Below are 12,356 nucleotides of genomic sequence, written 5' to 3' on the forward strand. Positions count from 1 at the left end.
TACTTTAGTCTTTGAGGCGCAAGGTTGCTTTCCTGAACCCAGAAGGTAGGGGACAGGAGATAGGACAGGGGAGGCTTGGAGAAGACAGGGCCAGGGGTTTGCTGGGGAGCCGACTGAGCTCTTTGGAGGAAGGGACTGACCCTTCGGATGAGAAGACTGGGTTCCATTTCTGATTGACTGCGTGACCTTGTCAAAGTCATTGAACCCCTCTGGTTGTCTGTCCCTCTCACAATGATTATAATACCAGCTTCTTAGGTAAAAGAGCTTTAGAACTTAAAGCCCTCTGTCAAACCAGGGGGAGGATGAGCCCTGGTCCCTTACCTTCCAGAGCTGAATCAGTGCTGCAGAACCATTTAAAAAGACACTTACCCAACCCATCTCTCTCCCCTCCGCACCTCCTGGGCCCGGGGAAGAGGGAGCAAGAACCAAATGGTAGGCAGCATTTTGCCTAGGACAGTAGAGGGCCACACTGCTAGTCTTCCCAGGTCCTCCCAAGACCAGGTTGCCAGAGCAAAAGGCTCTCAGGAGAGGTGAGGGACAGCAGAAAGTGGAGGGGAATTCTGAAAGCTTACTTCAGAAGGGCAGGCTCCAGCTGGAGCTGTGGGCTGGGGATTGTAAAGCCCTAAGAACTCTGCCAGAATGTGGTAACTATCGATTACTCTCCATCCCCACCACCCCCAGGATCTTCTAGTTGCTCCCTTTCTTCCTGCTAGATTTGAAGACCCCTGGGTCTACTGAGTCTTCTGGTTCATCCACTCTCCTAGTACTAAGCATCAAGCCCTACCTAGTGAGAGGGGTACTTCTGTATGCATCTGTCTCCCTACAGCATAGGAGCTCTCCCAGCATGGAGCTGTCTCTCCAGCACTTATGTGGAGCAGGTATCTCAGCAGTATTGGTTAAATGGATCCCAAGGCCTGCCTGGTAGATACCGGGTTGGTATCCTGCATGATCTTTTGGTCCTGGCGGTAGCCCAAGACTCCCTGCCTTCCATGATCAAAGGGTTGAACTGAGATACCACAAAGTCTTCGTGTACAGGGATCTTGGCCAAGAGAATGTGCCTTCCCAGTACTGAGAATATAGAATTCTCAAGCAGAAAGGTGTTTGGTAAGAAGCATGGACCCTTGGCTGACCTTGGAGATACAGAGAAAGAGGGAGATTCTAGCCTCAAGGAACTCAATGTCTGGCAGGGAAATGCAAGATAGACAATACAACACTTAGGGAAATAGTAGTCTGGTCCCTATGAAAAAGCAATGTCACACGTTCATCACAGGTAAGCAGGAACGATAAGAGGCACCACCTCAAAGCAGTAGAGGAAAGGAGTTGGGTAAAAGAATTTGCCAGATAGTCCTAAGGCAGGGGCACGAGGCACACCATTCTCAGAGGCCCGAGTCCAAAACTCAGGAAACTCAGGGTGGAGCTAGGGCTTATGAGTCCAGATAGGAAATGACCAGCAATAAGGAGCTAGTTAAAGGGATGTAAGTCGTATCACGCCAGAACTTGGCCAGGCTCCGAGCCAAGGGATGAGGCCAGTCATGGGACACACGAGATACTCAGGCTTCTGCATAAACATAAGATCCCAGTTCAAGCAGGGGATCAAGCCCCAACTTTGATGCCAAATCTTTGAGTAAACATGACCACTCCCTTCCTCCCCATCCCACAGGCCACTTGTAATAAAATTGCAGACCATCACTTCCAAAGTCCTCATCCTTGTGCACTCATTCTCTAATTCATACAAGATGCCCCTGATTCAATCACAGGGAACCTCACCTTTCCTAAAAATAGCTATTTGAGAATCTGAGGATGCCTATTGTATGATTGACTAGGTTACACTAGCTCTTGATCGTTGTCTGCAGGTTTCTTCCTGCACACAAATTCATCTCCTCCTTAGCAAAGAGAAATTTACGGGTAATCATCCTGGTTGAAAACCATCATGTGCCCTGTGACCCATTCCACCCAGTGTACTCTGCTGCAGCCCCTTTCCTTGCTGAATTTGGCCCCTCATCTCTGGTATCCACGTCTCTAGATGAAAGTCTTCAGAGTTGCTATGAAACACTCGTCCATTTGTTGCTCTGTTCATCTGCACTTCCTTGACACTGGATGTCCACTGCCCCTGGGACCTGGCCTGCTTGCCTTCCTTTCTGGTTACCTCACTCCCTCATCTGATGTGTAGTTCATCCTAGTGGCTCTTTCTTTGTTCCTTTGTCCCTCCTCTCATAGGATGGCATATTTCCCAAATCCCTTAATAAACACCTCCTGAAATTCTCCTTATTGAGAGGGGAAGAACAAGTTGCCCAGAAAAAGGCACAGCCTCCTCCACACCATCAAAACCTGCTGCCCCGGGGGTGGGGGGTGGGGGGCAGGGGGCTGGGGTTATGGCTCAGTGGTAGAGCGCTCACCTAACATGCATGAAGCACTGGGTTCGATCCTCAGCACCACATAAATGTAAAATAAAGATATTGTGTCCACCTAAAACTAAAAAATAAATTTAAAAAAAAAACCTACTGCCCCAGTCCCTCCTTTGTGGACACATCACCTGACAGATCCAAGATGAAAATCACCAGTGCATCTCCTCTGTCCACACAGTATGCTTTCCTCCTGTCATTTTTTAAAGGGTTTTGCCATGACCAGGTAATGGTTTCTTTAAATAGTCATCTTGGCATCCTGGAACTTTCTGACACTCCCTAACGGGACCTCTCACTCGGTCAGTCTCTTTTTTGATTCCTTTCACATCCCCTGAGTTTCCCACCATCCTCTTCTGCAGTGGGAGAGCTCTGCTGCTGTGGCAACAGTCATTCGGCATCAGTCGATAACGCCAATATGATAAAGCCAATATGTGCAGAGCGTTTCCTCGAGTCATTCCTAAAAAGAGAGGGACCTGCCCTGTCACACTATCTCCAAGCCCAGCCCCAAGCCCTCCCACTTGGCCATTTTCCCCTTTCTCACCCATCTTGTGACAATGGCAGGCTTCGAATGGTTCACTAAAGAGCCGTCAAAGATCAACGAAGGGGCTATGTGACCAGGGAAAGGCCTGGCTGGGCAGGCAGTGGGCGCTGGTGATGTCAGTAACCTGATTCAGGGGGTTGGATCCTGCCCAATTTCTAAAGGGAGGTATAGAAATAGGAATCCTGAAAGTCTCCAATCCCCAGCTCCCCAAAGACAGGCTTATCACCCCTCTCCTCTCTTTCTGAAGGCATTGGCAGATTCTGGGCTGGAAATAGGATGAGTGATTTGACCACATCTGTTGACCAATAACTTAATGCAATTTGAGGAATGAAGATGTAGGCTTATGGCCAAGGAGAGGCCTGCTGGGTGATTTTACATTCTCACACTCCTGTGATTGGAAACGGATGTAACTCAGGGAGTCTGTGGGGGGTCTGGGTCCAGTGCCTGTTAGAGAGGGGTTAGGAGGAGCTGGGGGAGGCAGTGAAAGAGAAAATAGGGTGGGAGGGAAGACTAGACTGCTCCCCACACTGTTAACCTTGCAAGGTGACTTGGGAGCAGAGAGGATCTGGGGGAGGGAGGAGTGGGCAAAGGATTCCACACTTGGCTCCCTCCAGGAGTAAGGGCAGAGCAGGGCTGAGGGAAGGTGTCCTTGATTTCTGTCCCCGCAGTCCAGATCTGGGGAGCAAGGGCTAGGAATCCAGACACGGCTCTGAACCTAGCCCACCCACCCTGAGTCAAGGTGTCACCAGCCCCATAGAGCTTTCCCTGCTCAGACCCCATGATATGGTGTCTTCATCATGGTCCTAGCAGATACCAACATCTCTGCCCATATAGAAAGCCCTCCAGGGCTGGGATGGTGGCTCAGTGGTAGAGTGCTTACCTAGCACATGCAGGGCCCTGGGTTTGATCCTCAGCACCACATAAAAATAAATAAGCAAAATAAAGGTATTGTGCCCAACTACAACTAAAAAAATTATTTTAAAAAAAGAAAGCCCTCCAGCCATTGGTCCCATTTCCTTCTGCCCTTTTCTCCACCATGCCATTTTCCCATGTCATTCTACCTTTCAGCAGGGACTTCTTAAGCACCCCAAATGTGTGCACGGCCAGACTAGATAGAGGCTGCTGACACAGCTGATGTTTGAGCACAATCTCATCTGCACCCAGACAACCAGTTTCCCCTGCTCATGCCTTGCTCAGGGCCCACTACAAGCGCCAGAGGATATGGCAAGTGATGAAGCAGACCAAATTCTTTTTTTTTTTTAATTTTAATATTTATTTTTTAGTTCTCGGCGGATACAACATCTTTGTTGGTATGTGGTGCTGAGGATCGAACCCGGGCCGCACGCATGCCAGGCGAGCGCGCTACCGCTTGAGCCACATCCCCAGCCCAGACCAAATTCTTATCGTCATGGGACTTATATTCTCATGGGGAAAATAGACAATAAACCAGACAGAGATGTTAGATGAGTGCTAAGGAGAAAGAAGGGGACTATGAAATATCCAGCAGCAGTAGTTGACTTTTCCATACTGTGGCCAAAGAAGGTTTCACTGAGGGTGACATTTAGGTAAAGATCTGAAGGAAGTCCATCTACATGGACATCTGGGAGAGAAGAGACTTCCAGATTGAACAGCCCAAGCAATGGCCTCAAGGGGGGATATGCCTGGCATGTTTGAAGGTCAGCAGGGACCTCAGCAGGACTAGAGAGAAAAGAAGGGAGGGGTAAGGTCAGTGATGTGATGTGGGGTCAGTGTGTGGAGGGCCTTTTAGGTCACTACAAGGACTTGGCCTTTCACTTGGGAGGGAGCCACTGGCAGGTTTGGAGCAGAGAGTGATATGACCTGGCTTCCCCCTTGGAAAGGTCACTTTGGTTCCTGTGTGGAGACAAATGGCTGGGTTCCTGGGCAGAAGCTGTTGCAACAATTCAGCGGAGTGATGCCGGTGGCTGTAGTGATCGTGAGAAATGGTCAGACTCTGGATATATTTTGCAGCCATTAGAATTTGCTGATAGGCCAAATGTGGGTGTGTGGGAAAGAGAGGAATCAAGAACATCCCCAAGGATTTTGGCCTGGACTCTGATTAAAGTTGCTGTCCATTGAGATACAGAAGGATTTAGGAGGAGCTGGTTTTGGAGAAAGGATTAGAGCTCTCTCTTCTCCCCAGCCCTTCTTGAGGACATACGTATGTCCTTTACGGATGCATTCCCCGAGTCTTCATGGGGTTCACTGCAGCGACTTTTAATAATTTCCTAACATCTGCAGCTATCGTTCATCATGCACTGACTCGTGTTTCCCAAGACCCAACTTTGGTTGACCTTGCTCTTGAAAGCCATCAAAGCCCTGTGCACATAGTGGGCTCTCAAAAATATTTTGTGAATGACGACTGATTAAATGAATGAATGCGTGACTCAGAACAGATGTGTAGGGGATTGTAAACAGCAGTGACCTCTCGATACCCTGTGGCGAGAGACGGTGCAGCTGGCGTGTGGAATGGAAGCCAGGCTTGTGGGATGCAGTCCCAGAGGCATCTTTTCTCCCTTTCCTGCAGCCCTGGGCTGGGGAAAGGCCACCCGACCCTCTCCTTGCCTCTTCAAAGCAAAGTCCTATTCTTCAGAGCAATGACCTTGGGACATTCAGGGATGAAACTCTCCTGCCCCCAAATTTCTGCTCTGCTCTGAGAAACAGGGGCTTGAGTGAGTGAGATGTTCTCCCAACCCAGTCTGCCTGGCTCATGTAGTCCCCACTGAACTTGAACCTCAGCCTCCCATTTGCAGAAGAAAAGAGGACAGTGGACACAGTTGACCAACATGAATGCTCCAGCAGCTCTAGCTCCAGGAAACCCTTCTAGATTGGTCCACTTGCTTCCTCCCAGCCCAGTCCCTATCTTTGCTTTAATAGGGCATCAGCAGCTGAGATGGTTCTGTGGATCACCCCTCCTAGCCCTAGAAGTCTCCCTGAGTTCAGGGATTGGGGGATTTTTATTCTGGGTCAGAAGATCAGATGTGTGAGCTCTGACAATAAATTTGTTGTCTGTCTGTCTGTCTGTCTGCTGGGGAAAACGAGGCTCAGCAAACAGAAGGCTGGGAGTGGAGCCAGGGTCATGGGCTCTGTCTGCCCTCTGGCTCGACAGTCCCAGTGGCAGCTTCTTGAAGGATAAAAATGCCAAGAAATACTAAGCTACACCGCACATCGCCCACAGCCGCCCGGACACATCTTCCTCTGACCAGCGGGGCAGGGATGGGCCGGCCCACAGTGTGAAAGGAAGGGGCAGAAATGAGGCCCAGAGAAGAAAACACTGTCACTTCTGGTCATATAGGAGACAAGAGCAGAGCCTGAAGCCCAGCATCCCTAGCTAGAGGAATGGGACCTTCAGAGCCCTTCAGAGAGAAGTTGCCCCTGGCTGCGTAGCCCCACAGGGAGCAGGGACTGTGGATGAGGCTTATTCAGAGGGTCTGCTTCAGACCTAAGTGAGGACAGGAGCTGGAGCTCAAAGGACTGACCACTCCTTCACCCAGGGATCTCAGCTGGCCCCAGAGCTAAAAAGTCCAAGGCTGGAAAATGCAGGGCCAGGGACATGTGGTCTTGGACTGGGCTGCTGCTCCTCGCTCTGCTAAGTGTTCCTCAAGACCCAGGCTCTTAGGGGGCAGCCCCAGAGAGGCAGGACCAGGCACCGGGCCTCTCTTGCTCTTCTGAAGGGAGCGAACCGGGACCCCCCAGGATTGAGACCCTTCTTCTCCTTTTATAGCGAGAACTCCATGATCTCCTGGAGGAGGGTACATCTCTGAGAGAATGACCTGGATTGCCTCCAAGAAAAGGAAAGTCCCCCATTTTCTGATCTTGGCTTCCAACATGTCCAGTGCTAACCAACACGCAGCACTAATATCTTCACCCCTCCAACTTCACCCCCTTGGCAACAATGCCCTCTACTGCTGATCTCCTTGCCCCTGGTCCAGGCCTAACCCTTCCTACTGTATACCTTTGCTTTGCCCTGCCCTTCTCCTGAATACCTTTTATATGAATTCAAGTCCAATGCATGCTTCAAGGCATGCCTCACGGTCCCCTCCTCCAGAAAGCCCTCTCTGCCTGCCCCATCCACACTGCCTTTCTTATTCACTGATTATAGTCAGGGAGGCATGTGGTCACATTCTGCCTTGTTATATCCTAGGGAGATATCCTCTCCTTCCAGCTAAATTGTAAGCCCCTGCAGGAGAGTTACTAAGGGTCCACAGATACTTGCTGGACTGAAGGCAGGATTCCTACAATCACCAAACCCCGACTCTTGCCAGGAACTCTCTTAGATACGTCATGTGCATTATTTCATAAAACTATATGAAGCAGGGGCCATCATTGTCTTCATTTTATAAATAAATACACTTTCCCAAGAACACACAGGAGGCTGCTGGTGGAACCAGAATTTGAATCCAGGTCTGTTGGGGGTCCTACGTCTTTCCCTAATCTCATCCTCTTTCTATGCAGCTGTTTCCAGGGACTTGCTTGGTAATTGCATGTGATATCAAGAAGTATGGAGCTCCTGTAACAGGAAACTCTAGGGTCCTGGCAGAGAAAGGGGGACTGCATCCTGCAGGGTGAGTGGAGAATAGGAAGGAGGGCTGCCTCTCCTGTCTGACCCACTGAGGAGCTGCTATGGCCCAGAGCCTGCTACAGCTGAGTCTGCATGGGTCTAGGACTGACTACGCCAGGACTGGCCCACAGAACAGGGATTAACTGAAGAATTATCCTCTGGATATAGCTGGTATTCCATAGCACCATCAGTTCCTTCCTAGCACAGCCTCATAACCTCTGTCCTAGGGTCCTGGGTCACTTACAGTGGACAAGTCCTAGATTCCTTGTGATCTTCCCCCATCTTCAATCTTGGGAGCCCTGGGTTCTCTTCTTGACTTCCTATGTGGCCTTAGGAGAATGCCTACCTTCAGTTGGTCATATAAGAAATTAGGTAGGAGCTGGCTATGGTGGCGCATACCTATAATCTTAATGACTCAGGAGGCTGAGGTAGGAGATTTCAATTTTGGGGCAGCCTCAGCAATTTAGAAAAACCCTTTCTCAAAAAATTGAAAAGGCTGGGTGTGGTGGCACACACTTGTAATCCCAGCGGCTCAGGAGGCTGAGACAAAGCCAGTTCAAAGCCAGCCTCAGCAAAAGTGAGGTGTTAAGCAACTCAGTAAGACCCTGTCTCTAAATAAAATACAAAATAGGGCTGGGGATGTGGCTCAATGGTTGAGTGTTCCTGAGTTCAATCTCTAGCACCCACCCCCCTCCAAAAATTGAAAGGGCTGGTTATATAGCTCAACGATAGAGTGCCCTTGGGTTCAATCCCCAATACAAAAAAAATTAAACAAAGAAATTAGATGGGGAAGGGAGGGTAGAGAATCTCTATTCTTTCCAGCAGGGAAAAGCAGGAGGAAAATATCTAATCTAGAGCACTCTCTCTCTCACACTCTGAAATTGGACTCATTTAAAATCACATCTCCCTGTTCTACTGCCCAATAAAAAGCCCAGGGTAGGAAGTCCAGATGTTTCCCACATGTGCTTGTCCTGTATGTTACCATGGCAACTGTCCCATATACACAGCTGGGGTGGCCATTGCACATTGAGCCCCAGATGAGCTCTGCACACCCAGGTACATCACCCTTAGACCAAGACCAGCCCAGATTAGTTGCCTAGGCAACCACAGGCCTGGCAGAGGGAACTGCAGGCAGGCAGTGGAAAAGGAGAGTAAAGTGGGTGCATGCGTGCGAGAGACGGTGCCCCTGTGTTGGATGGAAACACACATCCTGTTTATGTGAGCAGGCACCCTTTGGTGTTGTCAAACCTAGAGTCAAAGCGGACCCATCCATGCGGAGTTGGTTGTTTCAATGTCACTGAATTATAAGGCTAACTTTGACCTTAAAGATAATCTTACTCAGCATCTCCCTCAGGGCAGAACTGACCCATTTGTAACAAATCCTATTACCTCACAGAGGGCCAAGTAAGCCCCCCAAATGGGAAGGAAATAAAAAACACAAGGCCCAGACCTTGGCTGCCTTGCCAACCCAGTGATGAGATCCTGCCCCAGATTAGAACTTCTTAATCTGTGTCCACAGACTGCATTCAGGAGGTCGGTAGAGCCAACCATCACTATCAGCCAAACGCTGTGAAGGTGGCCATTTGTCTCTGGACACATATTATAATATCCCTCAGGTTCTTAGAGAGGGTTTTTTCTTTTTCTTTTTCTTTTTTTAAACGAGGGATTGAATCCAGGGGCACTTAATCACTGAGCCTCATCCCCAGCCCCTTTTTATATTTCATTTAAAGACAAGGGTCTTGCTGAGTTGCTGAGGGCTTCGCTAAGATGCCAAGGCTGGCTTTGAACTTGTGATCCTTCTGCCTCAGCCTCCCGAGCTGCTGGGATTACAGGTGTATGCCACCGTGCCTGGCTTCGAGAGGTTCTTGACTCCAAAAAGATAAAGACAACTGTGAGAGTAAATAGGAACTTTTTGCCCAACTTCACTAGAAGCAGAAGGGACAGCTCTTTAGAGAAACCTGGCCTTCTTACTGCCCTGAAAAATTTGTTTCTCCACCAAAAAACTCTCATTTTGTGGAAGTACTCACGTGCCCCGTTGGTACCTCTGTGCTTTATTAGAGTTTTTGCTGGGTTTTTCAATGAGGCATTAAACTTCACAGAGGTATGCCATGGATTCATATTTCAATGAATTTTAATAGAATAATCACTGGCAATTACTTGGCATATAAAAATGGCTCTGCAAATGCTAAGAATACTCATTGGCATGGTGGGTGGGAGTATCAGTGCCATGAGGAGAACTTTGCCTGATTTCCTCACTGGGAGCTTGCCTCCTACCTCTGTGCAAAGGGATTCTTCAGCAGGAAGGATGTGATGAGCTCATGGGGTCAGATCCCACCCCTGGACTGGGCCAATCTCAGTGTGGACTAGGCTGCTCTCTCCCTCCACTTCCACTGGGGCTGAGCTCTCTGATTCGGAAGTTCTTTTAGCTGTCTGATCTCAATCACTCATACCCCAGAACACTCTCATTTCCTTCTCCCATTCTCTGTGGAGGGGGAATGACTTCCCTGAGTGAAGAGACCCCTAGGCAGTTCTGTGCTCTCCCCTCCCCCAGGGCTTCTCCTGCTCTGGGGTAGATGATCCCAAGCTTGCAGACCCTTCCTGCAACCTGATCTTCAATGATTGGCTCCCTCTCAAGCCCTGAAAGTCCCACTACTGGGAGCCGTGCACAGGCAGGCAGGGTTTTTACTCTTAAGGACCTTAACGGAGGAACACTATGCCTGGCAGCAGCTCTCAGAACACGCTCTCTGGTTCTGTGTCTGCATCATCTCAATCTTCTCCTGCCTCCCCAGAGCTCCTTCCATGTAACCCTACTGGGCAGCCTGGGGGGACTCTCAGCAGGGCCCCGATCCTCTTACCACTAGGGCCAGCTCTGGAGGGAAGGCTGCAACTTTGGACAAGAGTGGCTTCAGAGCCAGCATCCTTGACACAGCTCCTGCAGGCTCTCCATCTGCCTGGGGCCTCCCAGAAAGATCCTATTTCAGAGGCCAGGAGAAGGGCTGGCCAATCTTTGCCCAGGCTTGGGGCAAAGGCCTGAGGAACCAAGTGTTCAGGCTGCCATTGAGGTGGGAGTCCTTGGGTTGGCCACAGAAGGGGGGAGCCCCAGTGGTGGAAATCTGACAAATAATTCCCTGGATGACCACCCCAGGGTAGTCTAGTTGGGGAGATTCCTATTAGCCAGGCCACTCTCTATAACCATCCTTACCCTCAGGGTCCTTCCATGGCCCACAGGCACATGAGGACTAAACACGAGGTTGGGATTTCCTAGGAAGGACTAACTGAAGCAGTGCTTCTTGGGTTGGAGAGCTTCATCTCTAAAAACTTGCCAAGAAGAAGTCAAATCCAGGACAGATGGGTACTGGGTACAAGGGACAATTCTGTAGGAGAACCATAGGGGGAAGTTCATCACCTTCTCCATCTGCACATCTTTCCCAGTACAGAGTACTCTGGGAGAAGGCAGCTGGCCCTAGATTGCCGTGACTTATAGTCTCCAGGAGTGTCATGAGGACAGAGCTCTGCTCTCATTCTCCAGGGTGGGAGGCATGTTCCAGGATCGAAGGCTTCTCCAGGGTCACTATAGGTCAAGTATAGCTGCACAGGCTGCATGGATCCAGACAGTATCATATATCCCACCAGGGCAGAGTCCTTTACCTATTTGGTCCCTGGATGTATCCCATGCTTCTAGAATAGCACCTGGCACATAGTAAGTGCTTAATAAAAATCAGCAAGTGAATATGAATCCCTCTGGAGTTGAGCCGTGCAGAGGCCCTGGTTTTCCAGTGCAGCAGGAAACAGGGAAGTCAGGCCTTGCCAACCCCATGTATCCTACTTCAATCACTCAGAGTTGCATACACCATATAGAACCACTCTCACACCTTCCGGAATAGGATCAGTCTGGGGAGGACCAGGAGAGTCATGGGGAAGGGGGCTCCAGGCTGTCTGGCCTCCATTATTCTTGATGCTCCACTAAAATGGCTCCTATTGGATCCAATTTGCTGTCTGGAGATAAATCACATTCCCAGCCAAATGCTGTCATGAGAAGTCACTCCATCTTCTCCCTCTCCCTCCCTCCTCCACAGCAACACAATCCAGATCCCTCCCATTTCTATTTCAAACCCCTCCAACAGGGAACCTCAGATGACCTTGCTTCTCTGGTCTCCTTCTTCCCCCCTCTCAGAGCCAGGCTCTGTCATGCTGGTCATTCCACTCGCTGCCTCTCCCGGCCTCCATGGGGCAGCCCTGGATTTGTGGCTCTTCTCCTCCAGTGAGGTCATGCATAAATGGTGAAGGGCATGACTTCTGAAGACTGGCTGCCTGGGATCAAATCCTGGCTGGACCACCTTGGGCAAGTCACTTAACCCCTCTGTCAGTTTTCTCATCTGTAAAGTAATAATAGCACTTTCCTCAATCACAAATAATGCTGAACATGTATTAAACACTACTGTGCATCGGACTGTCTTCTAAGAAATTGACCTATATTAATGCATTTAATTTCCACAAAACCTTTACAGAAAGGTCCAATTATCAACTCCAATTACAACCAAGGAAACAGGCACAGAGAGATTAAGCAACTTTTCCAACACTGCACAGCTAGCTTGTGAGGCAGCTGCAGTGCAGTTGGGAAATTAGGTTCCAGCCCTTAGATAGTTGTTAGAAGAATTAACGGTAGGACCAATGCCCGGGCTCACAGAAAACCACAATTAAGTGTCAGCTACTACTACCAGTATTATTATGACATCCCATCCAAATTCCTAGAAGCCTATTTGCTCTGTTTACCCAAAAAGGGTCTTCAGAGACCCCCACACTCACAGCCTCCTCTGCCCCACAGTGGCACTGA

General features: G+C 49.6%; 1 protein-coding gene across 2 annotated transcripts in view; it reads right to left on the reverse strand.

The window, feature by feature from the left end:
- The window catches only part of Nav1 (neuron navigator 1), a 249,895-nt gene that overhangs the window by 153,403 nt on the left and 84,136 nt on the right, over positions 1 to 12,356 (reverse strand). The window lies entirely within an intron of this gene.

The sequence above is a fragment of the Urocitellus parryii genome, chromosome 9, assembly GCF_045843805.1.
Source record: "Urocitellus parryii isolate mUroPar1 chromosome 9, mUroPar1.hap1, whole genome shotgun sequence".
In the NCBI taxonomy this organism is placed as follows: Eukaryota; Metazoa; Chordata; class Mammalia; order Rodentia; family Sciuridae; genus Urocitellus; species Urocitellus parryii.